The sequence below is a fragment of the Manis pentadactyla genome, chromosome 1 (assembly GCF_030020395.1).
Source record: "Manis pentadactyla isolate mManPen7 chromosome 1, mManPen7.hap1, whole genome shotgun sequence".
Classification (NCBI taxonomy): Eukaryota; Metazoa; Chordata; class Mammalia; order Pholidota; family Manidae; genus Manis; species Manis pentadactyla.
The window spans coordinates 193,345,323-193,371,295 of record NC_080019.1 but is presented as its reverse complement, the minus strand read 5'-3'; the positions used below and the strand labels follow the sequence as shown (position 1 = coordinate 193,371,295).

General features: G+C 50.7%; 1 protein-coding gene and 1 long non-coding RNA gene across 7 annotated transcripts in view; both read left to right on the top strand.

The window, feature by feature from the left end:
- The window catches only part of LOC118907878 (uncharacterized), a 36,500-nt gene extending 21,640 nt beyond the window's left edge, over positions 1–14,860 (top strand). Inside the window, exons 2-4 of the long non-coding RNA XR_005023006.2 lie at positions 3,262–3,510; positions 3,969–4,078; positions 14,538–14,860. This is a non-coding gene — a long non-coding RNA (uncharacterized LOC118907878). The remainder of the gene's footprint in view (positions 1–3,261; positions 3,511–3,968; positions 4,079–14,537) is intronic.
- Positions 14,861–21,618: 6,758 nt separating this feature from the next.
- Positions 21,619–25,973, top strand: part of TMPRSS2 (transmembrane serine protease 2) — a 30,651-nt gene continuing 26,296 nt past the window's right edge. For 2 of the 6 annotated variants that reach the window (XM_057504817.1, XM_036876909.2), the window contains exon 1: positions 21,619–21,705. The gene's annotated coding sequence lies outside the window, so the exon portion shown is untranslated. Of the gene's footprint in view, positions 21,706–21,804; positions 21,889–21,912; positions 22,039–25,973 lie in introns of those variants that run through there. The other 4 variants (XM_036876910.2, XM_036876913.2, XM_036876912.2 and 1 more) reach the window with 4 other exon arrangements.

Here is a 25,973-nt window from a genome sequence, read left to right as displayed (position 1 = left end):
CCTTTAAGACCCAGCTAGCTCCCACCCACTCCTGGGGGAAATGTCTTCAAATTCTTACTTGTATTCCTGAAAATACTTCTGAAAGATTATGTTGCCGTTGCACCTTCTAAGCCGACACCTAAACTATTCTATCATATGTTTACTTAGTGAAGTACGGAATCCAGCCTACTTTGAATACCATTTTTATCATCTTTAAAATGTACCCAGTTGAATCTAAATTGTCTGGCGGTTTGACGCCAGTTTCTGGCCATTTAAGATAACGAGAAACAGCTCTCGTCCCACGGTCAGCAGTTGTTTTTCTCTTCCCCCTGGACTTGCAATTTCCCTCTAGCGCCCCTGCCAATTTCATCTGAATATAACATATTAAATATCGACAATGTTGAATTTCATCTGGAGGTTAAGAAAGCCCCCTACCCTTTGCGTTCCCTAAATGACTTACCACAAAGAAATACCCTTCCCCATTTGACTCAGTAAGACTCATGGTGCCGCCTGGTTTGCCGTGGCAAGTTCAGACTCGGACCCCCCAGTTCCCACTCTGTGCCTCATGAATGATCAGCTCAGGCGCTTATCCCCACGAGCCTCCGGAACAAAATGCTTGCTAACCTAAGAGCTGAGGGTCTCTCCTCCCAAGCCCTTGCACTTGCGTCTCAGCCAGCAGACGGGCCCCTGAAAACACGCAGCCTCTCCACCTGCTGAGGGTCCTGCCGCCTTACACACACCTCCCGTCCACCTTACACATACCTCCCGTCCTAGACCCAGTTCTTCCCAGTTTTGCTTACTCCTCTCTAGGAAAGAAAGCCTCGGAGATGCTGAGATCTGGAGATGCTGCACATCTGGGGTCACAGCACCTTCCTGTTGCCACAGTCCCCTCCCCCACTGCCACGGTCCTGCCCTCCCCCCACAATGCCCTGTCTCATAAAGCCTGTCCTTACTAAGTCCAGGTTGGGTTTCAATCTGGCCATCTACATTTATGGCTTTTGGGGTTAACCTGCTGTGCTCCCTTGGAAGAAATGTAATTTGTAGATGACCTCAGATAGGGCACTGAGTGTCAGAAAACAGCTCCTGAATTGGAGTTACCATCACACTGATTAATTCAGAGTTGATGACAACAGTGGAAATACATGGTGCAAATGTTGATGCAATTGTAAGTTCTTGCTTTAAAAAATAACCTTTCACTGCAAATGTATCTGTTAATGAAATGGACTGATTGATGAGAATGGAAGCCTCATACGTGTGCACGTGTGCACGCGCGCGCGCGCGCGCACACACACACACACACACACACACATAACTCACAGTGCATAAGCATGACTTCACCAGTCCAGCCATCAGCTCTCAGGCCAATGCCTCCCTCTTTCAGTACAGGAGGGCCACCAGCCCTTCGGTGGAGAGTCCCCCAGACAGCCTGAAGATTCTTTCCATGTCCTTCCTCACAACTCCCCTGTGGCTGTTTCCACTGATCCTGTGGCACCAGTCCAATGCCCTGCCCAGCCAGACTTCAAATCTACCTGAATCCCAACCCTGCCTTCCCCCCATACACCCTGAGCTCCCTGACCATGGTGAGCAGGGAACTCAGGTTGTGGGAATACAGGGGACACACTGTCCAATTTTCCCACTTCGTTTAGGTTTCTGTGGATGAATGAGACAGCTGGGCATTATTCTGATTCCTGTTCTTTGATCTATCAATATAATGTTGAGAAAACTGGCTTGCCTAACTAAATAGGGGGGAGTAAAGGCCATCTTTGAAATCATTCCAAGTTGTGTGCTTAACATAAGCCAGGCTTGAAGGTTTACTAGTTGTGACCTCGGACAGGTTAGTAAGCCCTCTGCCTTGTCCCATCCATCAGCTGGCACAGCGCTTCCCAGCTCAGAGCAGGTGGGGTCATGGGTTACCAGCCGTGGGTCTCCCGCTGGGTCTGGTGCACACAGACAGCTCCAGTGTTAACTAATTATTGACATGCTTTTAATGACCTCTCAGTTGACGATTCGTTTAGGGCCTTCACAGGCTCTGCTAAAGCTGAGCATACAAACTACACACCTCTCGCCTCCTCCTGCTTTTGGCAAGCAGTGGAAGGGCAGGGCCAGGTAGAAGGGAGGGCCCTGTCCTCAGCCACCTCGCCAGAGCAACTTGGGTAGGGTGGCAAATTTGGAGGATGAAGATCTAGATACTGATGATGGTAATACCACTCTTGCCGAGCAGCCCTGGGCCAGAGTCCATTGCCCTCAGGGCAGCCCAAGGCAGCGTGGCCCCCCATTCCGGCTGAAGCACCCTGTGCGCCCGCCTCCTGGTACCCGCTGCCTAGGCTGCCCTGGAGAGAGGTCTGTACAGATTTACTCCAGCCTCTCTCTAAGCCCCAGAGTCTAATTCAAGCTCCCCATTTCTCCAGATATCCCTGGGTCTCCATGACCCTTGGGAGCCACCTCTTGCCCCTGGTGAGCCAGGCCCTGGCTGTGTTTTGGAGCTGGGCACTTCTGGTCCAGGTCTGCCCCACAGAAGGGGTTGCTCTGCCTCTCAGCCTGTGTGTCTTTGTTTTCTTTACATGCATCATCTGTCATTGCTGTGTGTTTTGAGATGACAAAAACGTTTCAAGGTACCACACACTGTAGCAGCTTCTATATTCTTCTTTATTTATATCTCTACAACATTTGAACTGTTTTCAAGCATCTGCTCATTTATTATCAGAAAAAAATTCAAAACACGAATTGGGAAGGACATTGCCTGCCCTCCTCTGACTTGCGCCTCTGAGGCACTGGACACAATGATCATAACTGATCCCTCCCTCCATGGACGCAGCGTCTCCCTGGTTTCCGTGGCCCCACCCTCAGTGGTCTGCCCAGGCTGCTGCCGCAAAGTCCCGAAGGCTGCAGGCTCAAACAACAGCAGCTGATTGTCTCAGTCCTGAGGCTGGAAGTCCAAGGCCTAGGTGTGGCCAGGGGTGGCTCTCCTTTGTGGCTTTGTCCTGGGCGTATAGATGGCCATCTTCTCATGTGTTCTCATGTGGCTGTCCCTTTGGGATGTCTGTGTCCTGGTGTCTTCTTCTTATAAGGACACCAGTCAGATGGGATTAGAGACACCCTAATGGCCTCATTTTACCTTAATCACCTCTTTCAAGGTCCTATCTCCAAATACACACACATTCTGAGGTCCCAGGGGTGAGGGCTTCAACATATGAATTTGAGGGGGGCATAGCTCAGCCCATGACACGGCCCTTGTCTGGTCCTGCTTTCCCCAGGGCTCCATCCTGCTATCTCCTTCCTCAGCCCCTTGCTGGTCCCATCCAGCCTCAGGCTGCAGCTGTGGTCTCCACCTCTACATGCAAATGGCTCCTGCATGTGCCCAGCCCAGCCCTCTGAGTCTTCAGTCTGCTTGCCGGTCTGCATCTGGATGTGGAGTCTGCACTGCGAATTTCAGTTGTCCAAACCTGCCCTGCTCATCTCCTTCAAGACCGGCTCCTTCTCATTGCAGCTGATGACAACTCCATCCTTCCAGATGGTCAAGCCAAAAGCCAGGTAGGCGTGAGCACCTGAATGCTGTTCTTTCTCACTACTAGAGAAAGACAGGGAGCTGCCTGTGCCTTTCTTCCAAACTAACCAAGTGAGGCTGCAGATAAATCAAGGCACAGAGGCTTGTAAATTTCAGATGGTACCCAGTTGATGGGGGTCTTTGCTTGGTCGTGTCTCCCTGTCACCTCCAGAAACAGGGGCCAGAGGGCTTGGAGGGGTGCAGGTGAGGGTCTTCCCAGCAGGTCTGTGCTGGCTCGGCGTCTGCACAGCCCTGCAGAGAGCTTGGTTCCAGAGCTTCCCCGTGGAGCAGGGTTTACCTGGAAGCTAATGACATAGAGGCCTTGGAGCCCCAGGGAGCTTCCTGCTGGGTCATAACATTTTGCAAGTGTTTTAAACATAAGATATTTTAACTGCAATCATGAGGACCACTGTCTCTTCCTGCTCACACTTTTCCCCTGCCCCAGTTCTCTTGTTGCAGCTGCTGCAGGCACATTGGGATGGGCACATTCTAAGGCGAAGCTGAGCTGGGTGCACTGCGGTTGGGATGAGTAGTTTTCGTGCCACCTGCTATAATGTAGGTAATTTGCTGTTAACTGTGAGATGTGGGAATGGCTTCCATCAATGTTCCTACCAACCCCAGTGCCAGCAGGGAGCTCCTGGGATGCCTAGCACCCTGTTTATGGGATGTGGAGTAGAGAAGAGGTTTTAGACATATGGAGCCAGAAGCTACCTACTAAGGAGAGGCAGAAAGATCCTTCCCTCACAGAAATGTTATTTTTCAATTGTCATGAGAAGAAAGTTAAGAGTGTGTTTGCCAAACATGTAGTTTAAAAGTTATTATAGAATTTTAAAAGGTCTGTTATTTTTCTGGATTTGTGGTATTGTGATACTGTTAGCTTTTTAGCATTTGTAATTTACTGTGGTTCCTTTTCTCATTCTAAAGAGATGTCTGCTTTCGATCTGCTCTTGTATTTATACTTTTCTTCTTAAAGAGGGTCCTCCCCAGTCAGATGAGCTGCAGCCCCCACACAGTATGGGTCTGTCTGGCCCTGGGAGGCCCTGGTGCAAATCTGCATCACCCTCCTGCGGCACCACGAGATGCCCGGGGCTTGTGCAAACACCAAGTCTGTTTTGCCACTGTTGATACACGGGAAGAGCTTGAATGAGCCAATGACAAGGAAAACCCGGTGCCCCCGCCCCCTTCGTCTGTCCCTGACGGTTTGCGTTGGCAGGTTAGGTGGTTCTGTGCCTTGGTTTAGCATTTTCTTCTTGTTTCAAACCACTTTCACACCCGTCATTTCCTGGGACGGTTGGTGCAGTGAGGTTGGCGGGCAGCCACCACGCCCCTGCATGAACAGGGTGGACACCCGCTGACCGGGGCCAGGGTGGGAGTGTGTGCTCAGATGCTGGCCGGCTGCCACCCTGGGGGCCTGGAACCCAAACCTAGACTTCCGGAAACTCCAGTCCTTGCCTGGATGCGTGTATGTCCAGAGAGGACGCAGTATAAATTTCCAGGGACATCCAACATGTGTGCAAGCAAATGCTGTCTCCTGCAGGCCCAGAGGGAGATGCTCGCAAGCCCCAGGGGTTAATGTGCCTCTGAAGGTGTTTCTGGCCTGACTGGAAAAACAGGCCGGCCAGGCTGCAGCCAGGAGAAAGAGGAACAATGCTTCCCGATTCACATGCAGTGAGGAGTCCTGAGGAGCCGGAAGACCAGCAGTGGAGCCACCGGACAAGTAAACACAGCCCACCCGGTTCCCCTGGTGGAGAGGCCAGCCCTGGGGGCGGCCTGGGCCCCTGCACATGGGAGTGCCCGGGCTGCGAAGCCCCATGAGGGAGGGTCAGGCCTCACTTTGATCTCTGCCTCTCCTCCTTTCCAAGTCCCCATATCTACCTGCTCCAGCTCACCATCTGTCTCCCAGCCTTCAGCCCAACTCCCAAATAGGAGAGGTGGCCACGTGCTTCTCACAACCTGGCTAGAACTTCCTCTGTGGCCAGAAATAAGCTTGCAAATTCAACAAACTTACTGCTCCAGTCTGGAGCAGTGGATGGCCTCTAGGGCTTAGGCCTGGGCATGACTTCGCTGCCACCACCCCAGGTGAGGGGGTCCACCAGCCTGGCGCCTTCCCCATGTCTCACCCACCTGGACAGTAGCCCGCTGGCCACGTGGGTGCCCAGCCTGACTACAGTGCAGGACGTGCAGTGGACATGGATGCACCCCTGCCCCTCCTGAATCCTGGCCCCATCCCTGACCACCTGCAGCTCAGAACAACATTGGGCAGTCTCATGCCCCCTCTGCAGGGCACAGCTGATGCCCCCTCACTCCCAGCATTACTCCCAGAACCTGAGGAGGTCACATCCCAAAAGTACTGACCATAAACTCTCCCTTCTCAAGTGTTTTTCCTGTTGCCTTGGGTGCCTTTTGTTGGCTTCCACTAAACAAGAACCTACACGGCAGTGGGAAATTCATTTATCCTCCCAAACTCCTCCTTGACAAGATGGTGCTTAGCTAATGTCTTCCTCATGGAAATTATTAGTCCAGGGTTTGTAAAAACATTATGCATGTGGTTCTTACCACCTCTTCACTGAACTTTGGGAGGACGGAAGACACTTCATACATGGAAATCAAGAAATGTTGGGCAGGGTTCAAAGTTTAGATTGACATCACTAACACTATGAGTCAAATTAGGAGTTTCATGTTTATAGTCAACCAGACAAAAATGCCCAGGTTCTGAGAACTGGGCCATGGGTTTCTTGGCCCAAACCTGGCCCTCGGCATTTTGATTTCTTGGGCTGGCTCGCCCTGCCTTGCAGTTCTGTGTCAGGCAATCATCACTGCTGCTCTCTAAAATCAGAAAGACCCCTTTTCTTGTCCCTCTAGTTCCCAGGGTAACCTGGTGATGCCGGGGTTCTTGTTCGGGGAGCCGAAAAATGAACTTCGTGAACAGTCAAGATAGGAGAGCAAGGCAGAGGCTTTCATTTAGAGAGAAAGCAAGAAGACAGATCTCCTGGCTCAGGCCAGGAGGGGACAAGAGAGACCCCGGGGTGGTACGTGGTCTAGGGGTTTTATAGGCGGTTGAGAGACAAAGGGCTAGGAATGTACACCTGCTAAATGGTCCCAAATACCTCTGAAGAAACACTAAGTTTCTTATTAGTCTTGCTGGTTATTTACAAGAACTTTACTGCTCTGATTTCCTCCCAAGATAGCAGCTTCCTGGTCTGGGAGCATATCACTCAAGGCTGCCTGCTTTGCTTCCAAGGTGGGCTGAGTTATTTTCTGTTTGTTAAGAAACTTTTTTTTAACTAATTGGGTTTTAAGATGGTATCCTTCCTGTTTTTACTATGTTGCTTTGGGCTTGCTTGCTACATTGCCTAAGTTGCAACAAATCATTTGTTTAGGGCTGGAGGAAGAAAAGCAGCACTTGGGTCAAGTCAGAAAAATAAGCTGGGCCCCCCAGCAGGCCAAAGCACATCTCACAATGGATTATCTTGCTTTTGTTTTTTCCAGAGGCCCTCACCCTACCCTTTCAAAGCCCATGGTCCCTGTCTCACTGGGGCCTGGAGAAAATGTGTGAGGGAATTTTGGCAACTGTCAGGCATGGTCCATGTGTGATGGTAACAGTCTAGGCAGCATGGTGCTCTAGCTTTTCCATACAGGTGTCCTTTAGTCTTCTCAATAACCCTATGGGGTAGGCACTGTTTGTCCCATGTTTCACATTCACTTCTCACAAATGATGGTGCTGGGGTTTAAAACCAGTTGCCTGACTTGAAGAATTAATATTTAACCACTTTGAACAGAACACAGTGGTCAGCCTGCCCCTTTTCACAGAGCACCTGCTTGTCCCAAGGAATGAGCTAATTCCTGGGATCAGGAGGTAATCAAGGGGCCATGGTGTCTGGCCTTGTGGAGCTTTTAGCTCCAGCAAAACTACTTGTCAGGCAAAGACCAGCTTTGTTAATGATGAGAAACCGGCCCTGTCATTGGTTTTTCTCCCTGCCTGTCTCCTTATCTCGCATCCCTCCGGCCAGCACCACACCTTCCCCTGCCTGCGGAGGCGCCATGATGGACTCTGCTCCCACCCCTTCTCCAGGCATCCTCCAGATGGGCCCCTTTGTCCATCATATCCCCATGCCCACAGCCCCCCACCTGCCACCCAACCAGCTGTCCCAGGTGAGGCCCCTTGGGTCCCCCACTCAATCCCTCAATGCTCGTATGTGTCATTTTAAAGGAGAGTTCGGTTGATTTTCACTAAGACTTGTAAAATGCAAGACCACTAACCAGTTGCGAATGTGGACCCTTTGCGTGCTTGCCCATGGGGTGGAGTTTAAGCCCAGCCTTCTTTTTACCTTCATGCTGAAGGCATTTCAGGGACTGCAGGCTGGAAAAGAGGTGGGGAGCTTGGTCAAAATATTGCTTCATGACTCAAAACTGTTTTTATTGCAGTATAGTTGATACACAGCATTATATTGATTTCAAGTATCCAACACAGTGGTCCACCACTTACATTATTAAATCCTCACCCCCACTAGTGTGGTCACTATCTGTCAACACAGGAAGGTGCTACAGAATCATTGGCTATATTCTCTGTGCTGTTCTACATCCCCATGACCAACTTATGATTGAGAAATTTTGTGCCTCTTTATCCCCCTCACCCTCCCTGACCACCCACCCCGTCCCCTCCCCCATGGTGACCCCCAGTCACTTCTCGGTGTCTATGAGTCTACTGCTGTTTTGTTCATTTTGTTCTACTTTGTTTTTGGGTCCCACAAACAAGTGAAATCATAGGGTATTTGTCTTTCTCTGCCTGGCTTATTTTACTGAGCATAATACCCTCTGGGCATGACTCAAAATGTAAACTTACATTCCCAGTGTTAGTGTAAAAGCCAAGATCAAGCGAGTCACCTTTAATATGTCATTTCTTTTCTGGTGATTTAAATTAATAAAAGAAAGCCAGCAAGACAGCAAGCTGTGGGGGCACGTGCTGTTTGGGGGAGACAGGAGGACACCCCTCTGGTGAAGTGCGGTGCAGGGTGGTCCCTCACCCTTCCAGATGAGACCCAGGTAGAGGTAAGCTCCTTCAGGGGCGCCTCACCTTCCCCGAGCCCACAGACTATTGGGAAGGGGGATGCAGAGTGTGTTCGGACCACCAGCATCAGCTTTAGCCCCAGAACCACCCAAGAAGGAACGGCCCTTTGAGGCTGGGCTCAGAAATTTGCATCTTTTAAATCAGACTTTCTGGGTGATTCTTTCATAGAATGAAACTTGAGAGTTGCTGGAGATATTACACAGATACACACACACACACACACACACACACACACACACACACGGCTTCTGTGATGGCATTTCTTTCATCTTTCACGTCTGGTCAACCCCTCTTCCAAACAGCACCTTCTGTCTGGTTTGCTTGTTTAGCTGTATTCATACTTTCAGTCAGATGAAGATGAAGTCTTGCTGGAGTTATTTTTCCTCCGAATGTGGCATTGGACGCCTCTCACCTTGGCTTTTGGAGGGCCACCTTCTTGCTGGATCTTAACTTCATCTTCTCTCTTCTTAAAAGGAGGCCGGTCAGATAGGATAAGGGCCACCCTCGTGGCCTCGTCTTAACTGAACACCTCTTTAGCGGCTGTGCTTCCAAATTCAGTCCTCTCGGGGCCCTGAGGTCGGGCTTCACCGCGCCTCAGCGTGGCATGCCCAAGACCCCTTTCCTGATTTCACCCCCACACATACCTTCTCCTTCTCAGTACATGGCACCTGAGTTACTCTAGTTGAGACTAAAGTGCATGTGCTTTTTCTTATTACTCAGCAGTAGTATATACAGCAGTATAATAACTCTTTCCAGGTTCCTGGACCCGATTCCTGTGTGGGGGTGGGGGGTGGAAGGGGGTCTTCCCATGCACAACACCAAGCAATTCTCAAACACCAGCAGGGTGTCTGAGAGTTCGACTCAGTTCTGATGCTGTCTGCCCAGGGACAGCCCCTGATTCCCAGGGTAAGGCCTCTTCCCTCACTCCAGACACCGGTCAAGAGCCCCAGGCTGTTCCCTGTGCTTCTGACCAACAGGCTACAGATTGGAGGTTCCTAGACCTCCCCCTTAGGTTTGATTAATTTGCTAGAGCAACTCACAGAACTCAGGATAGCACTTACATTTACCAGTTTAATAAAGGACACCATAAAAGACACAAGTTAACAGCCAGAGGAAGAGAGACACAGGGCAGGGTCCCAAATAAAGGAGCTTCTGTCCTCGTAGAGTTTGGGGCCCGGCCTTGTGGCACGTGGAAGCTTTTGGGTTCCCCAAGCGTGGAAGCTCTCTCCACAGACAGACAAGCAGGATCCCAGAGAGCTAAGTGCCCTCCTCATGGGTTTTGTGAGGGCTTCACTGACAGTCATGATTGGCTAAGTCACTGGCCACTGGCTGATTCAACCTCCAGTCCCCACCCTTGAGGGGGGTCCAAAGCCTCTCATTAACGTGTCAAGACACCCATTTCCCTTTAAGGCTCTGCAGTGTTCACAGGTACTGTGGGTGAAGACCAAATACAGCTGGGAAATACAATTTGGCCATCTGAATGACCAAGTATGTGTTTCTTGTGACTCATTCTATCTCCTCGTGGGGTCTCCTGACTTCCCTCCTCTCTCAGCCTGTGTCTGACCCACCAATGCACGTCCTCTCTGGCCATCACACCCACAGTGGCGGGGGACACTCCTGTCCCAACTGAGGGCAGCTTCTCCACGACCACCCTCACCGGCATGGCCCCCCACACCCGGCGGTTTAGTGTCCTCACGGCAGAGAGCAGGGTGCCTTCTGAACACAGACCGGGTCATGTGAATTCTCCACTCTTGTCCAACCTGGAACACAATCCAGAATTCTCCGTGTTGCCCTGTGGCCTCCCAAGCCCTGCCCCACCCCACGGCCTGCACCCTCGTCTCCCCTAGTGCGGTTCTGTCCCTTCTCCCTCACAGGCTGCTCCTGCGGGGAAGGCTCCTCCCCCAGCAGGCACACCACACTCTGTCTGAGAAGGAGCCCCTCCTGTCAGCACTCTGTCCCCTTGTCCTGGTTCCATCTGTCTTTTTAGCACTTAGCACCAAGGCTCACTACATAGTTTTTGCTTCTGCCTTCTGAGTTTCTGCCTTCTCTGGGGGACAGGAGCTGCATATGGGCCCCCATTCTGCTCTCTGTGCCTCACAGTGCCTGACCCTCCAGGTGTTCAGTAAGGGTGAGCAGCTGCCCCACCGAGCACAGGCAGGCGCCTGGGAGTGGGGACTGTTGTTTTCCTCACGGCCTCTACCTCAGGAAATGAGGAGGCCAGGAGAACATGGACGGGGTGTTTCACTTGCTGGGCAGCAGCTGCTGACCTCAGTCCCAGGGACACGAGGACTCTGGAACACACTGCTGGGCACCAGGCACAGACCGAACCCCAGAACCTTCTGGAAGAGCTCATGACAGTGCTTCCAAGAGTGTTCCACACCAGGGCCAGCCAATCAGATGCCTCCCGGGCTGCTGAGGCATCCTGTTCCACCCGAAAGGGGCAAGCCAGCCAGCCAGAGCTTCCGAGTTTTAAGGAGAAGCTACAGAGCTGGATTTTATGTGAAGTCTCCCATTTAAAAACGTTAAGTTTGAATGTTTTTAGAATTCTGTGCATGTCCAGTAAGACCTGTCATACTTCGTTTGGTGCACTACAACCAATTAAGAGCTCTGTTCTACATGAATCTGAAGTTGCTTGACACATTTTTTAAATGATCAATACTTTTACTTCTGGACTCTAGACATGTTTTTAAGTCAAAGAGCAGTTAAGCTACAAAACTATGATTTCACTTTACAAACCACGGAGAGGGGCCTTCTGCCGGAGGGCCAGCTTCTCCCTTCTTACAAGGAAATATATGGACAGCCCGTGGTACCATGATCTTGTTCAGCACTTTCACATGAGTTAGAATAAATCGGCCTTTCCACGAGATATTTTCTGGCATCAGCTAGAAAACCGTCATGTTAGATAAACACATCCCTCATGCCGACAGAGTGGAAGGTTCCCCCTGGCCTTGTGCAGTGCCCAACTTTCAGAGCTGCACCGGACAGCCCTGGGGTGGAGGTCCCAGATGTAGACTGACCTGAGAGACCGTCAGCTCCCATGCCCTGGAAAAGACGGGAGCTTGCTCTTCACGGTTTGCAAAGTCTCTCCGCTTTCATCGGCTAATCTAATCTTCAGCAATCCTGAAACACGTTATTGTGCCAATTTTACAGATAAAGCTATGAATTCTCTGAGAATGTAAGCAGTTTGCCTATGAGACTGTGAGAGTAATTAGAGGTGGAGTGCAGTGCAAACCCTGACATCTGACCTCCAGTGTCCCTGGGTGTGGGGGGCTCCTCCCTGCCTGGCCCCGGACCTCTTCCTGCTGATCTCCTGGCAGGTGGGCGCGCTCACTCCCACCCCAGCCCACATGCCCACATGGCCCACAGCGGCTGGTGATCTCCATCCCTCCAGGGCCCTGCCTGAGTGATCCTGGGGCACGGTGGGCCGTCCTTTGTGAAGGACTTAGTCAGTAGAGGAGGACAGAATAATTTACTGTTTTACTTACTTTGTACCAGGACTGAAACTTTTACAGCTGGGAACACGATCACTATTTTATTTTCTTTATTAGCTTTATTGAGTCATTTGTCACTGCCTACATTAAATAGGCCCATTATTGTCAGGCACAGGCTCCCCAGATAACAGTCTATAGACCCAGACAAAGCCCGGGTTATTAATATTGGTGGTAAAGCAGAGCTAGCAGAGTGTGGACAGGGGAGGCCAGGCGGGGTGGCAGCCTGGAAGTTTGGGTTAAGGCAGGTGTTGGTGTTTGAGGCAGGGGTTCAAAGAACCTCACGGCATAAGCTGTTGAAATTAGCCAATGAAGAAATGGTGGGCCTGCCCCGAGGTTTCATGAATGATCAAGCCGTTTGCCCGGGCCAGACTCCCAGGAATAGCAAAGCATGCTAAAGAAGACAGTGCAGGGGGCAGGCCTGGGGAGGCAGGCAGGGAGCTCTCTGGGGCGGAGGCCACGGTGCTTCCAGTTCTTAGTCTCCAAAGGGCAGATTCATAAAGCAGCTAGAGCTTCTCAGCACCAGGGCGAGAAGGAATATAAATGTATATACTACACATACATACTGAACCTATGTGTGTGCATGCCCACCAATAGAAGTGTATGCATATATGTCTGTATATGTAAACTGGGCTCAGCATGTTGCATAGACCCCAGTGAACGGAACTAGAGGCACGAGAGGAGAGATGAACGAAGCTGTGTATTGAGTTATGGTTTATTTCTGGAGCAGATGGAGGTGTGAGTCAGGGGAGGTGTTTGCCTAGGGCTGCAGCAGGTCATGGGTTCAGGGGGGCGGTGTGTCCAGAGTCCCAGTAGTAGTGGCCAGAATGGGTGCTTGGAAGGTGCTGGGTGCCCTTCTAAACCTTTAAAATGTCATAACTCATTTAGACAGAACTGTGTCTCTATGAGGAGGAAACCGGGACACCCAGAGGTTAAGTGACTTCTGCCCAGTGTCAGGTCCCCTGGGAGGCAGGAAGCTTCTGGAAGAGTGCTACTGGGGCAGGCCTTTGGGGCCTGTGAGGTGCAGAGGTGGGCAGAGGGGAGCATGGAATGGTGTGTCACTGCAGAGGCCTCCTCACTGCCTGGGGAGCTCTGGCACAGGGGTGGCCCTTCCAAGTTGTCCCGGATTAGAGCCCGGGCTGGGGGTGGGGGTGCAGTCTACCAGGCCCTGCATGCAGGAAACTGCCCTCAGAAAGGGGCTGCAGCCCAGGCAGTGCTCTCTCTGCAGGGCAGCTTCGAGATTTGCAGGCTGAGGTGGAGCTCGGGGAGGTGTGCAGCAGGCAGCCAGCAACTGACCAGGATACACTCAGGAGCCTGCATTTGGGGGCACCGGGCTGCATTCCTTATCCCTAGGAGAGGTAGAGAGTCTCCTGTGAAGAAGCCTGGTAACTCAAGAATTTATAGTCTCTGGAGGAGAAAGAACAATGGGGAAAAATCACACCATCATGTAGAAGACCAGAGGTGGCTGTACACCTGGCCTGCCTCGTGGAGGTCTCCCAGGGAGGTGGGGGGGGGGCTTCCCAGCACCTTCCTCTCTGCACCAGGACCCCAGCCATGAGGGCCAGATGATCAGGCCTGAGTCTGGCTGTGAGGGCTTGTTTGACCAGAGCTCTGCTTCATGGAAAGAAAGGAAGCCCGGCCCCACCTGAGGCCAGAGAGGCCTGGAGCCTGTCCCTGCAGGTGCTCCTGGTCCCTCTGCCACAGGAGGGGTGCTGAGGCAGTTCAGCAGCAAGGAGAGCTTCCCCACCCCATACCTGGGCATCGAGTCCAGGGCCTCCCTGCTGGATGGGGTGGAAGGGAAGGCCACCAGATGCTGCCTCTCCCCTTCCCAAGTGGAATTTTTATTGCCATTATCCTGTTTTCCCTCCAACTTGATGAGTCAGGTGAGCTGGGGACAATTAAAGTTGTAACTAGGTTCCAGGGCCATGCTCAGGACCCGCTGATCTCAGTGAACGCACGTCAGCCAGCACGCATCCCAGGTCCTTCCACGTGGGGCGTCTCCCTCAGGGGGCCAAGCTGCTGGGTGGAGGAACCATGGCTGGATGCCTGGGACCCAAGGCACTGGAGGAGCCTTCAGAGGGAGGCGGGAGATGGGAGGTGCTCTTCCTGCATGCCAGCTTTGGTGGCCCTCCCCACACCCCTGGAGCACCCCTCCCCCCTGCAATTGCCTCCCTCTGGGTTCTGGAGCCAAGAGACCTGTAGGACTTGGGGTCCCTGGGAACAGTCTAGGGTCCCTGATTCAACTTAGCTGCCCACGAGATAGCCAAGCCCACAGACCCCGCTCTGCCTTCCACCCCACCTCTGTGACCCAGGCAGATCAGGTGCCTTCCTGGAGCCCCGTGCCCTCAGCTGTGAAATGGGGAAATCAATGTACCTATGTCACCCTGAGGTAGGGTAAATGTGAGTGTGGTGACTGGCACAGTAAATGTTTAATAAAAGGTGATTGTTATTCTTACAGGGCAGGAGACCCAGGACATGCTGAGCCTTGGAGCCAAGCCTGATAACTTGCTTCAGCCACGAAAAACCAACAAACATTGAAAGCTTTTTCCTTGTTTGAACAACTGGGATCTGAGTTCATCTGAAGAACTTGCTGCAAACATGGAAACTGGATGGAGACCAGGGGGAGATGCTATTTTCCCATTGCTGCTTGGATGGGGGGTCTCATCCATTCCTTGAGGACATGCCGAGACCCTGAGCTCACTTTGAGGGGGAGTCATATGGCTTCTTAAAACCAGAGTGCTGAACTCTACTTCATTTTTGCCAAGAATAAATTCTCTGTGTCCTGCCTTTTCTGGGCATTTGTGAATTCTTTGCTCTTTCTTTGACATTTGGAGCTGGTCAACATGAGAACTAAAACACAGGATTAACTTCTCCGTCTTGAGCAGCATGGGGCCAAAGGTTGTCTTACTACTGCCAGATCATGAATTATTCCCATTAAGAGACCAGTTCGGGTACAAGCATTTAACACGTTACCTTAATGTATATACATACATCATTTTTTAAATGATGAAATACTCCACACATAAAACAGAACATGTCTGATGCAAAAAGGAGGTAGAAAGAGAAGCAAAGTGAACACCTGTGTGGTCCCTATCCAGGGTAAGAAACACATTGTCACCAGTGCCATTATCTCCAGCCCCCCAGTTTGTACCCCTCCACCCACTGCACCCCACGAGGGGAAACCACAATAGTGAATTTTGTGTTTATCCATCTTTCTCTTTTTCAGTTTTACTGTATCTGAAAATACTACAGGTGACCCTTGAACAACTCAGGTCCACTTACGTGCAGATTTTTTTTAATATACTGGAAAGTTTTTTTTAAGATTTGCAAAAATTTGAAAAAAAAATTTCCCCTAGCTTACTTTATTGTAAGACTACAGTATTTAATATGTATAACTACAACATATGCATTAAGGTGTACAGTTCAATGGTCTTAAACACATATGCTTTGTCACGCAGCCACCCCTACCAGCCATCTCTGGGACTTTCTATCTTTCCCGGCTGAAACTGTCCCCAGTAAACAGGAACTCCCCATTCTCCCAGGCCCAGGCTCCCAGCATTTGGGTTTCTATCTGTATGAATTCGACTGCTCTGGGGACTGCCTGTAAATGGACTCACATAGCATTTATCCTTTGGTGTTCGGCTTGCTTTACTCAGTCAGCATCATGTCCTCAGCGTTCATCCACGTTGGAGCACCCACTTGGTTGTCATTGGTGTCAACATGTGTTACAATTTTGGTTGTAGTTGTACTAAACCTATATGTCAATTTGAGGAGGCATCTGACATCCTTATAATATTACATCTTCTATGGATTAATTGTGTATCTCTCCATTTATTTAGTCATTAATACCTTTTGATAAAGTCTTATAACTTTCTCCATAAGAGTTTTCACATATTTTGGTATATTTATTCAAGGTAACTAATTTTTGTTGCCAGGTAAATGATATGCCTTTGTAGCTCTTTTCCGACTTTTTATGATGACAATTTCAAAGATACAGAGAATATGAAAGATTAGAATGATACACAGGGACACCCTACTCCTAGACCCAACAATTACTAACATTTTCCTATAATGTGGCTTTTTTTGGAATCGATTATTTGAAATTAAGTCGTGGATTTTGGCACCTCATGCCTAAATATTTCCACATTAGTCTTTCTAAGAATGATGTTCTCCTACAAAACTACACTGCTGCTAACATGGTAATTGATACATTAACAAATTGTGATTTCCAATGGTTAGTTGTGGTGTGGAAGAATGCAAATAATTTTTGTGTATTTGTCTGGTATCTATATCAAATATAGATAGCTACATTTTCTTAATAATTTTAGTGATTTTTCTCTTGCTTCTTCGAGGCTTTGTAGATAAACAGTCATATCATCTTCAAATAGTGGCGGACTTATTTCCTCCTTTGTAACTCTCATTAGTTTAATTTATTTTTTCCCGTCTACTACCCCAGCTAAAAGGTTCAGTACAGTGTCGAGGAGGACCGGGGGCAGCAGTAAACCTTTCCATTTCACCATTAAGGATGATATGCTTGGAGATTTATACAGATACCCTTTATCAGGTAAGAAAATTCCCATTTATTTCATTTTGCAAAGGGCTTTCATTATGGATGATTGTTGAATTCCATTGAATGCTCTTTTGAAATATATTACAATGGTTTTATGGTTTTCCTTTTTAAACATGTTATTGTGTTGAACTATACTGGTAGCTTTTTTAGTGTCAAAGCAATATTACATTGCTAGGATAACCCAGCTTGGTCAGGATCTTTTTTAGCACATCATGGATTCCTTTTGTTAATAATTGTTTAGTATTTTTACATTTATATTCCTGATCAATTGGGTAATTGTCCTTGAACTATCTTTGATGGTTTAGGCATTGATAAGCTGGAGAGTATTTTCGGTATTTCCATTCCTTGGAACAATTTTTGAAACTGGAATAATACGTTTCTTAACTATTTCTAAGAATTATCCTGGAAAACCATTGGGCCAATTATTTGGTGAAGGCATCTATATATGCCCATTCATGAAATCTTCTCACTGGGGTGTTCAGTTCTTCTGTAGTTTTACTGATTTTTGTTTGCTTGTTTGCTTGACCTCTCATGACTAAGAGAGATGATGGTGGATTTGTAAAGATCTTCTCATAGTTCTGTACATGTTTCCTTTATACATTTTTGGAGACTATGTTGTTAGGTATCTGCAAGCTAACATGTGTTACGTTTTCCAAGTGATTTGTTTTATTGTTATAAAGCAACTCCTTATTCTCAATAAAGCCTTCTATTCTAAAGTCTATTTTGTCTTTTTCAAACTGGCTTTCTTTTACATGTGTCCATTCTACATGTCTCATAAATGCATAGCAGATGGCTGTCTTAAAAGTTAGGCAATCTGATAATCTATGTATATTTAAAAAAATCTATTCATATAAATTGGACAGTTTAGAGCATTTACATGTACTATGATTCCCAATGCATTTGTATTTATTTCTACACTTACGTTTTGTGCTATTTGCCGTGTTTCTTTTTCTTCTGGGTTTAATTCTACTCCTCTTCCTTCTTCTTTGCTTTGTTTGGTTTCATTAAATTTTCCCCCCTCTATCCCATTTTTTTCTTCTTTGGGTATATCAAGATATACTCTATTTTTATTCTTTTGTAATTATCCTTTGAACTAGAACACTCAATAAAATCCATAGTTAATCAGTACATTTACTCTCGTCCAGAAGAACACAATCACTAAGATGCTTTAGTGTTGTTCACCCACTGGGGTTTCCTTGCTATTATTCTCCAGGTTCTCATTTTGCTTTTTGTTACTATTGCTTCTTTACCTTTATAAATTAAACCTTATCAGTGATGTTGTTTTATGCTGTCGATTTGTTCAGATTTACCCACATTTTTACCATTTCTCTGGCTCCCCATTTCCTCTTGCACGTAAGACTTTCCTTCTGGGATAATTTTTCTTTCTTCCAAACTATATCTTTTCCAAGTTTGCTCCTTGCGGTGCACACTGCCTTGATTTGTCAGGAAATGTCTTTTTCTTCTTAATGGAGGATCTTTTTATAGGATATAAAATTCCATGTTCACAGCCACTCTTTCCCACATTGCACCTTCTATTTGGGGGTGAAGTCTTTAGTTTCAGGATGTTTTTCATACCTTCTCTTTAGGGTTCTGCAACTTCACTATACTCTGTGTAACTATGGATTCCTCTTGTTTTCTGCTTGGGATTTGAGCTTCAATAATCTAAGGATTCAAGACTTTTTATCAGTTTTGGATATTTTTGCAATCATTATTGCTTCTACATTGTTCTCTCTGTTACCAGGTGTTGGAGGTCTAATCAGACATATTTTACATCTTTTTACTCTATTCTCCATACCATTTAGCTTCTTTTACATGTATTTTAAAAAAATACCTTTGCCCCTCCATATGAATTTTGGATAATTTCTTTAGGTCTGTAGTCCATATTAATGATTCTTTCTTCAGCTACTGAAGATTTACATTTTTTGTTTGTTTGTTTCTACAAGCTGTCTTTAGTATTTTCTCCTTAACTCCACTAGGAATTTTAAATAATTCTTGCTTCTTATTCATTTTAGGTTCTTTTTTATTTTTTAAACATAGTAATCATACTTATTTTCTCATCTGTGTCCAATAATGCCAATGTCTATGATCTGATTCTATTGCTTGCTCTTATTTTCATTGTTTTTAATTAAATTAAAGCTCATTTTAAATTTGTGTGGGAGTTTTCCTGGGTTGAGGGGTATATTGGTCTGGGTTCTCCAGAGGAAATACAACCAATAGAATATATTTGTGTGTGTGCACATGTATGCAAGTCTGTGTATTTATTATAAGAATTGACTCATGTGATTATGGGAGCCAAAAATTCCCACCATCTGCCCTATGCATGCTGGACAAGCAGGAAAGCCAGTGGTACAGTTTAGTTTGAGTTCAAAGGTCTGAGAACCAGGAACACTGATACAGGAAGCAAGGAGAAGAGCTGTCTGGGCTCCCCTTAGCCCAGGAGAGTTGACACATAAAATTAACCTCACAAGCAGCATGCCACTGGAGCACTTGGACATGTGCCAAGGACATTGTCAATCTAGGACTACTTTAGATCAAATTCTTGGCTTGAGGTTTTTCTGACTATAAAAATAGTGAGAATTTGGGTTCAAAAGCTAAATTCTCATATGAGGGCTTGCTTGTAGTTATATATTCTCTGGAGAGCATTACTTCTTGTGCATTGGGGGCTAAGACCAAACTATAAACAAGTTTATTGATCATCACTTCCAGTGGGTTGGTTATCAGGTTTTTTAAATCATCCTTTTCTGAGGGTGGAGCTTTTTGGGTATTGACTCACTGTGGTGGTGTCCCAGCCAAACGTCTACCTTGCTGAGGTCCCTGACTTTGGTTGTCATTTGTCCCCAGCCCCTGCTCATGAAACTGTACAACTAGAGATGGCTAGATGACTTTGGGATTTCTTCTTTCCTTCCCTGGATATATGCTTCCACTGCATTTCTGTGTCTGAGGGTTTCTCAAGTTTTCTGGCAAATTAAGCTGTAATTTTAAAGTTTATTAATATATATTCTATCCAGATTTTAAGGCTTTATTTAGTGATAGCATTATTTCAGGATATCTAGTCTGCTATATGATTATGAACAGAACTCTAATGCTTATTTTTTAACTTATAATAATACAGTTTTGCTTTTATTACATCACAGATACTCCCCTTGGTAAACAATTCAGATTTTCTACTTGCACTGAAGAAAGAAGTGGCAAAGGGGGACTTAACTCCAGAGCTTGCTTGTTTGATCCAGAGGTTGAGTGGTGCCATAGAATTGGGGTCCTTGGCATCGCTATGCTGTGCTTTTTCATGGAGCTATTTTTATCCAGGTACTAGCTCCTTAGAGATGGAGAGATGGTGATCAGCAATTCCTGTGGCTACTTGCTTCTTCCTCCTCTAAGACCAGGAAGAGGGTCTCTGCAAGTTGCCTTAGAAGGGTGGGAAAACATCTCCCCTCCCCCAAACCCCAGGACACCTCTCTTCTGTGTCTCACATGGCTGGGCTGTGTTCATCCCCTGTAACTCTAGGGGGAAAATATGTTCCCAGCCTGGGGCAAATAACCTTTGAAGCTGAAATTGGTCAAAGGGAGAAATAAAGTGGGAGAAACCCATTTGTTGCTTACAAGAAGTCGTCTACTTGTCTGTGTCTCTCTCAACCTGGCTGCAAAAGGACCCTACCCACCCTCCTAGGTCCAAATATGCCTCCCCTTCCCAATTCCTTGTAATCACCTATTGATATGGAGATGCACTAAAGCCAGGTGAGAGGTTCTGGAAATATTGCAATTTTACCCACATCCCCGAAGCAGAAATTCTGGCAAAGATGGGATTAAGCTGCTGAGCCAGAGACTGGCTGCATGCCCCCAAGCCAGTACTGGGGTGGAGTCGGCTCCCTGAGCTGGTGAGCTGCTCCTGTGAAGTGTATATACCCTAACAAAAATTCCGCAAAGTTGTCAAGAGACAGGAAATGGATGTTGACCGATCTGCCACAAGAGGGCTGAATGTAGAGATGTGCATACCTGGTGTCAGGTGCACATTAGGGGTGTGGGAGAGCAGGGGTGTCATTTCTAGAGGGCTCCAAACACACTATTCAAAACAGAGGTAAGTGAGTGACTCCCTGAAGAAGGGTCCGCCTGACCTGCGTGCTGCAGCCGGTCCTGGAGGGCCTTCTACCCAGGACACCCTGGACACGGGTAAAGTGTGAGCGCACGCGGGACCGGGCAGATTCACGATGGTCCTCCCTGTGGATCTAAGGGAGGGATCCAAAGGAGAGGGTGGGCGGGAAGAACTTAGGAGGAAAGAGCCCTGCGCAGGAAGGGGCGCTGCGCCAAGGCCGCACGTGATTGGGAATGAATTAGGTTTACCCCAACTCCCGCCACCCCCCCTTCCACCTTACTCTAAGCAATCCAGGGTACTTCGTGCGCTGTAAACTCTCACGGGTGGGGGTGCGAAGCTGAAGGGCTGGGGAAGTGGCGGGGAGAGCAAGCCGTGCTTTCTGGACTGAGGCTTAGGTCACCCGCGTCCCTGCCTTTGGTGGGCGGGAAGACCTCGCTCCGCTCTTGGGCGCGTTTAGAGAGAGGGGCGGGACTTGGGACCTGAAGGCAGAGAAAGGTGGACTGTGGGGGGTGCAGGGCGCGTGGCGGGGGCCAGGGGTCCACGGGGGCCGACTCCTGGGTGGGCACCTAGGGCACAGAGGCCACGCGGGGCTGTGGGCACCAGCCCGTGCGGGCCACCTCCAGGAGCTCTGGCAGCCACAGCTCCAGCGCTCCCCAGAATCCCCTGCCTTGATCCAAACTCGAGTCTTCTGGCTGCGAAGAGCCCTCGACTGGCGCGGTCCAGGGCCGCAGGGAGGGAGATGTGCTCTTCCCAGCCGTCAAGCGGGTGCCGCGCTTCCCCGGGGCGAACTCCTCCCGCCGCTCCCGCCCTGAACAGCTCCGCCCGGTCTCCTCCCCCCGCCAGGGCTGACCCGGCCCCGCGTTCGGGGGGTGTCGCCCTGGGCACCTGGACACCGCCTCCCGGGATTAAAGCGGGAGCCTGGGAGGGCTGGGGACTCCGGCGCCGGGCAGAGGAAGACGCGAGCAAGGTAGGAGGCGGAGGCGGAAGGGCGAGGGGCGGGGGGCCCCGGGCCCCAGAGCGCTGCAGGTGAGCGGCCCGCACCGCCGGAACTCCGGGCGGGGCCGGTGGCCCGAGGAGGGACCTGATGGCCCCCCGCGCTGGGCGGGGTGGCAGGAGGTGAGGCCAGGTGCGAGCAGCGCGAGCGCGACAGGTGCGTGCGGGGCTGAGCCCGGCCGAGCGCCCTCCGTGGGGCTGGTGGGTGCTGCGCGCCTGGGACCCATTGGCCGTGGCGCGGCTGGGCAGGTTGCTCCGCGAGTCCCCGGGCCATGCGTCGGAGAAGACGGTGTCTGGGGTCGTTCCGGTGGGTGCTCTCGGCCGGAGCCCGCTCCTGGCCCACCTGTCCTCCGAGGCCCGAACTGGAGGCCGGGGTGCACCTCTTCCTACTGGGGACGAGGAGGAGGGAGGATTGTCGATCTGTTTCTTTGTTTCGTGAAACTCTCTGCAGCCCCGGAGTGTTACCCGAACTTCTGCTCCTTGGTTCCCTCCTGAGGTGGGGAGAAACTGGAAACTCGCTGAGATGCCGGGGGCGATACGGCCGGCGCAGCGGGGGTGGCGGGGCCGGGCTCCCGGAGGACCCCCGGCGACGCGCGAACGGCTCGGCAGCCCCGGGGAGGGACTGCCGCTCGCGGGCCCCGGCGGAAGCCAGCATGGGCACCGCGCACCCGCAGGAATGCCCGCCCGACGGGCGGTCCGCGTCTGGGTCGAGGGACGGGCACCTGGGCGCTTGGACACGGCCTCAGGCCACGGCCCGGCGGCCGGGAGCGCCGGCGTGGCAGTGGGCATCTGCCCGCGGCCCCACGGGCTCCGCGGAAGGGCTGCCTTACAGCCCCAGAGCTCTCGCGTCCTTGCCCAGAGCGCCCGGCTCGGGACCCCGCTGGCGCTGGCCCAGGCGCGGCATTCGCGTGCCCCGAGCCCGTGTGGCACAGACGCCTCCCCGGGGTGGGGGTGCGCAGCCCTGAGGACTGGGATCCTGGATCGCGTTTCGAACGCACACGGCGATGGGCCTGGCCGGGAGGAATCCTGGCTGCTCATTTTGGGGGTAAGGATGGCAAGGCGGCTCGAGGTCTGCCTGATGGGCAGGGGTCACCAGGAATCGGGGGCTGCGCACTCTCAGTTCCGAAGGCACGGAGTCCTGGGGCCACGACAGACCCTTGCGTTCCTGGCGCTCTCAGCTGGAGAGAGAGGCCACATCGTGGAAAATTACAAGGGCTGCGAAGCGGAGTTCCTGGGTGTTTAGAAAACCTAAAGTGAGGAGAGGGTTGTTGACTTAACGCCGGAGGTCGCGGAAGGTTCTCCAGGAAGTGAGGAAGGAGCCAACTTCCCCTGGAGGAGAGCGCTGGCTGGGGGTGCAGGCCCAGCCTAACGGGGCCAAGGGGAACCAGGAGGCGCCGCCCTGCTGCCCAGGGAGGCGAGGGGGCCTGGTGAGCCAGGCGACGCGGGAGTCCCCGGGAAGGCCCTGCGGGGTGCTCCCCACTCCACGGCCTCACCGGAGGTGGGTGCTGCCTCCGTGCTCCGACCCCAGCGGAGCTTGCTGATAACTGGCCGGAGAGGGTCAGAGTGAAAGGTGCAGGACCGGCCTGCACACACTCAGCCCGGAGTTTGGCATGTCCCATGGGTGGTGACTTATGCCTGGAGGCTGGTCATTCAACACCCCGCTCTGTTTTCTTAAAATACCAACTGGTGAGGGGCACGGCCTTTGCTCTGGTCTGGACATTTGTTTGGTCCCCAGCAACTTCCCTCTGATTGACACCCCCAAGGTTGGCCCTCCTCTGAGAAGGTCTGAGTGGAGGAGCTGCTTGCGGGGCCCTGGAACCTGCTGGAGCCCCTCCCCTCCCCCTCACCGTGACTGTCCCAGTAAGTCTGGACACCCTGCTATTATAATAACAGCAAATGTGGATGTGGAACTTCCGTCTGCGTGTCACTGCAAGCCCCTCACCGCACATCTTAATTCCGTTGTGAGGAAACTGAGGTGAGAGAGCTGAGATAAAGCCCTCAAGGCTCAGTGACCTACAGGGAGAACTGGGTTTGAAGGCAGGCCGTGTGGCTCCTGGCTCCTGGCTCTGTGGGGCTTTGGCACATGGAGGCAGTTCCCTTCCCTTCCTCCCTGTCTCCTGCAGGAGGCTGGAATGTTATGGGAACCAGCAGAGAGGAGGGGAGAGGGAACCTCACAGAAAGGGGCTCGCTTTGGTGCCAGGCTGCTTCCCTCTAACCTGACCGTGGAGCACCTGCTGGCAGCCCCACCTGGGCTCTGTGCTGCTCCCTTCAGTGTGACCTGGGCAGGAGGGCCTGGGACTCCTCCAATGCCAGGAGGGCTGACCTCCCTGGGTAATGGGAAATCAAGGGACAAGACGCTGGTGAAAATGTCCTGTGGACAGTGAAACCTAGACACATGCAGGACATTATGCCAGCAACCACTGCCATCACATAAGCACGCTGCCCCTACTCCGGGCCCAGCATGATGGGGGTACCGGGTCTACAAGGAAGTGTGAACCAGGAGTTCAGGCCCGTGGTCCTCCTTTCTGCCTAACCTGTGGCAAGGTCCCAGGAGAGCTTTGTAATAATACGGGGCCATTGCTCTCGTGCTATTTGAATTGCTGTTCCAGACTCTGGGAGTAGGGCTCAGGAATCTGTTTTGCTAAACCCTCCAGAAAATTCCTGGTTTGGGAACCAGGGATCAGGTCTAAACCATGGGTGTGGAAGCAGAAAGGAAAGGCGACTGGATCAGTTTAGCAGCAGCTGGTTGGTCTTGGTTACCTAAGGACTGGAAGCTGGGCCCACTGTTGGGGAGATGGAGGAAGGGTCCGGAGGGAATTCGCAGCCCCTTGGGCTTTCCCACCTCTGCTCGCAGCCACTGCTTGGGATCTCCTGGGTGGTCCTGCTTCCCCAAAATTGCTGAGCTTTTGCTGCTCTTCCCTCCTTACTTTCCAGAGCACCTGCCAGCGACCCCCTGACTTTGGGTCTGCCCCAGGACAGGTAGGGTGGCATCTGGGGATGGGGTGCAAAGGCATCACATACCTAAGTGCTGAGCTCTGCGTTGAGCCTGGGGAGTCCCTTCAGCTTGGTGTTGGGGAGCCCTGAAGGCATCTCAGGGGGCCCTGGCCTGCGAGCTCCCAGTGGTCATGGCCTAGGGGCAGAGAACTCATGGTGCCCCCTGTGCCATTGGCCATCTTGGCCCCAAGAACACATGGAACCCCAAGGGGTAGCAAAGGGCTCAGTGGATCACACGGGCAGTTCTGGGGGACAGCCTCGAGGTGGAACTTGAGAGCAGGAAGGAAGAAGAGCCCCCACCTGGGACCTGGTTTGCCCCCACCTAGACAGTGTTCAGGTGGAAATGTCACAGTCAGCCTAGTGGCAACACCGGGGGAGGCAGACACTGAATCTCTTGTGGGCATGTGGGCAGTTACTTGGATTGTAAACAGCGTGGACTTTGAGGAGGGAATGTGGCTGAAAGATGTGCCTTTTGCCCTGATTAGAGGTGAGCCAGGGAGGAGGAGGGGCTGGCATAGTGAACTCCGGCATTTGTGTGGAGTTAGGCATCAGTGTGGGGGGTGTGCAGGCAGGGGTGAGGTGCAGGAAGGTGGTAAGACAGCTTGATATGTTTGAAGGGCGCCATGTGTGTGTGTGTGTGTGTGTGTGTGTGTGTGTGTGTGTGTGTGTGTGTGACTGGTGGTGGAAGTCTGGAGGTTCATGCAAGGGCAGACTAGCCGGAATTGGGGATTCAAGCATGGCTGGGAAGAGAGACCACAGCTGTCAAAGAGATGCTGGTTAGAAAAAATTTCTAAGTGAGAGCTGAATTGGAAGATGAATCCAGGCCATGCGGTTGCTTGATTGCATGTGTCCTGAGACCCAGTGTCAGATTCCCTGTAAGGACTTTGCGTTCTGGGCCTGCCTGGCGATGCCACGCCTGACCTCGTTCCAGCCCTGGATCTGAATTTAGGGGCATGTGGAGCCTTTGTTTTCTAAGGATGTTGGGTTTGCAGTTCATTCTTCCAGTTTCTGACCACAGAGAATGAAAGATCGTCATGTCAGGCCTCCCAGCTAAAGCCCAATTCTGTTCAAGAATATGATGGAGAAACCCCCTCTTCCAGTATTGGGTCACACTCTTGAGGAACTCTTGTTTTTTCCAAGGAAACCCAGTCAATATTTAAACTTTCTCACTGTTGGAAACTTGCTTTCCCTGGGTTGAGTTAAACCTGCCTTTCTGATGTTTCTGACCATTTTGATTCTGGTTTTGTC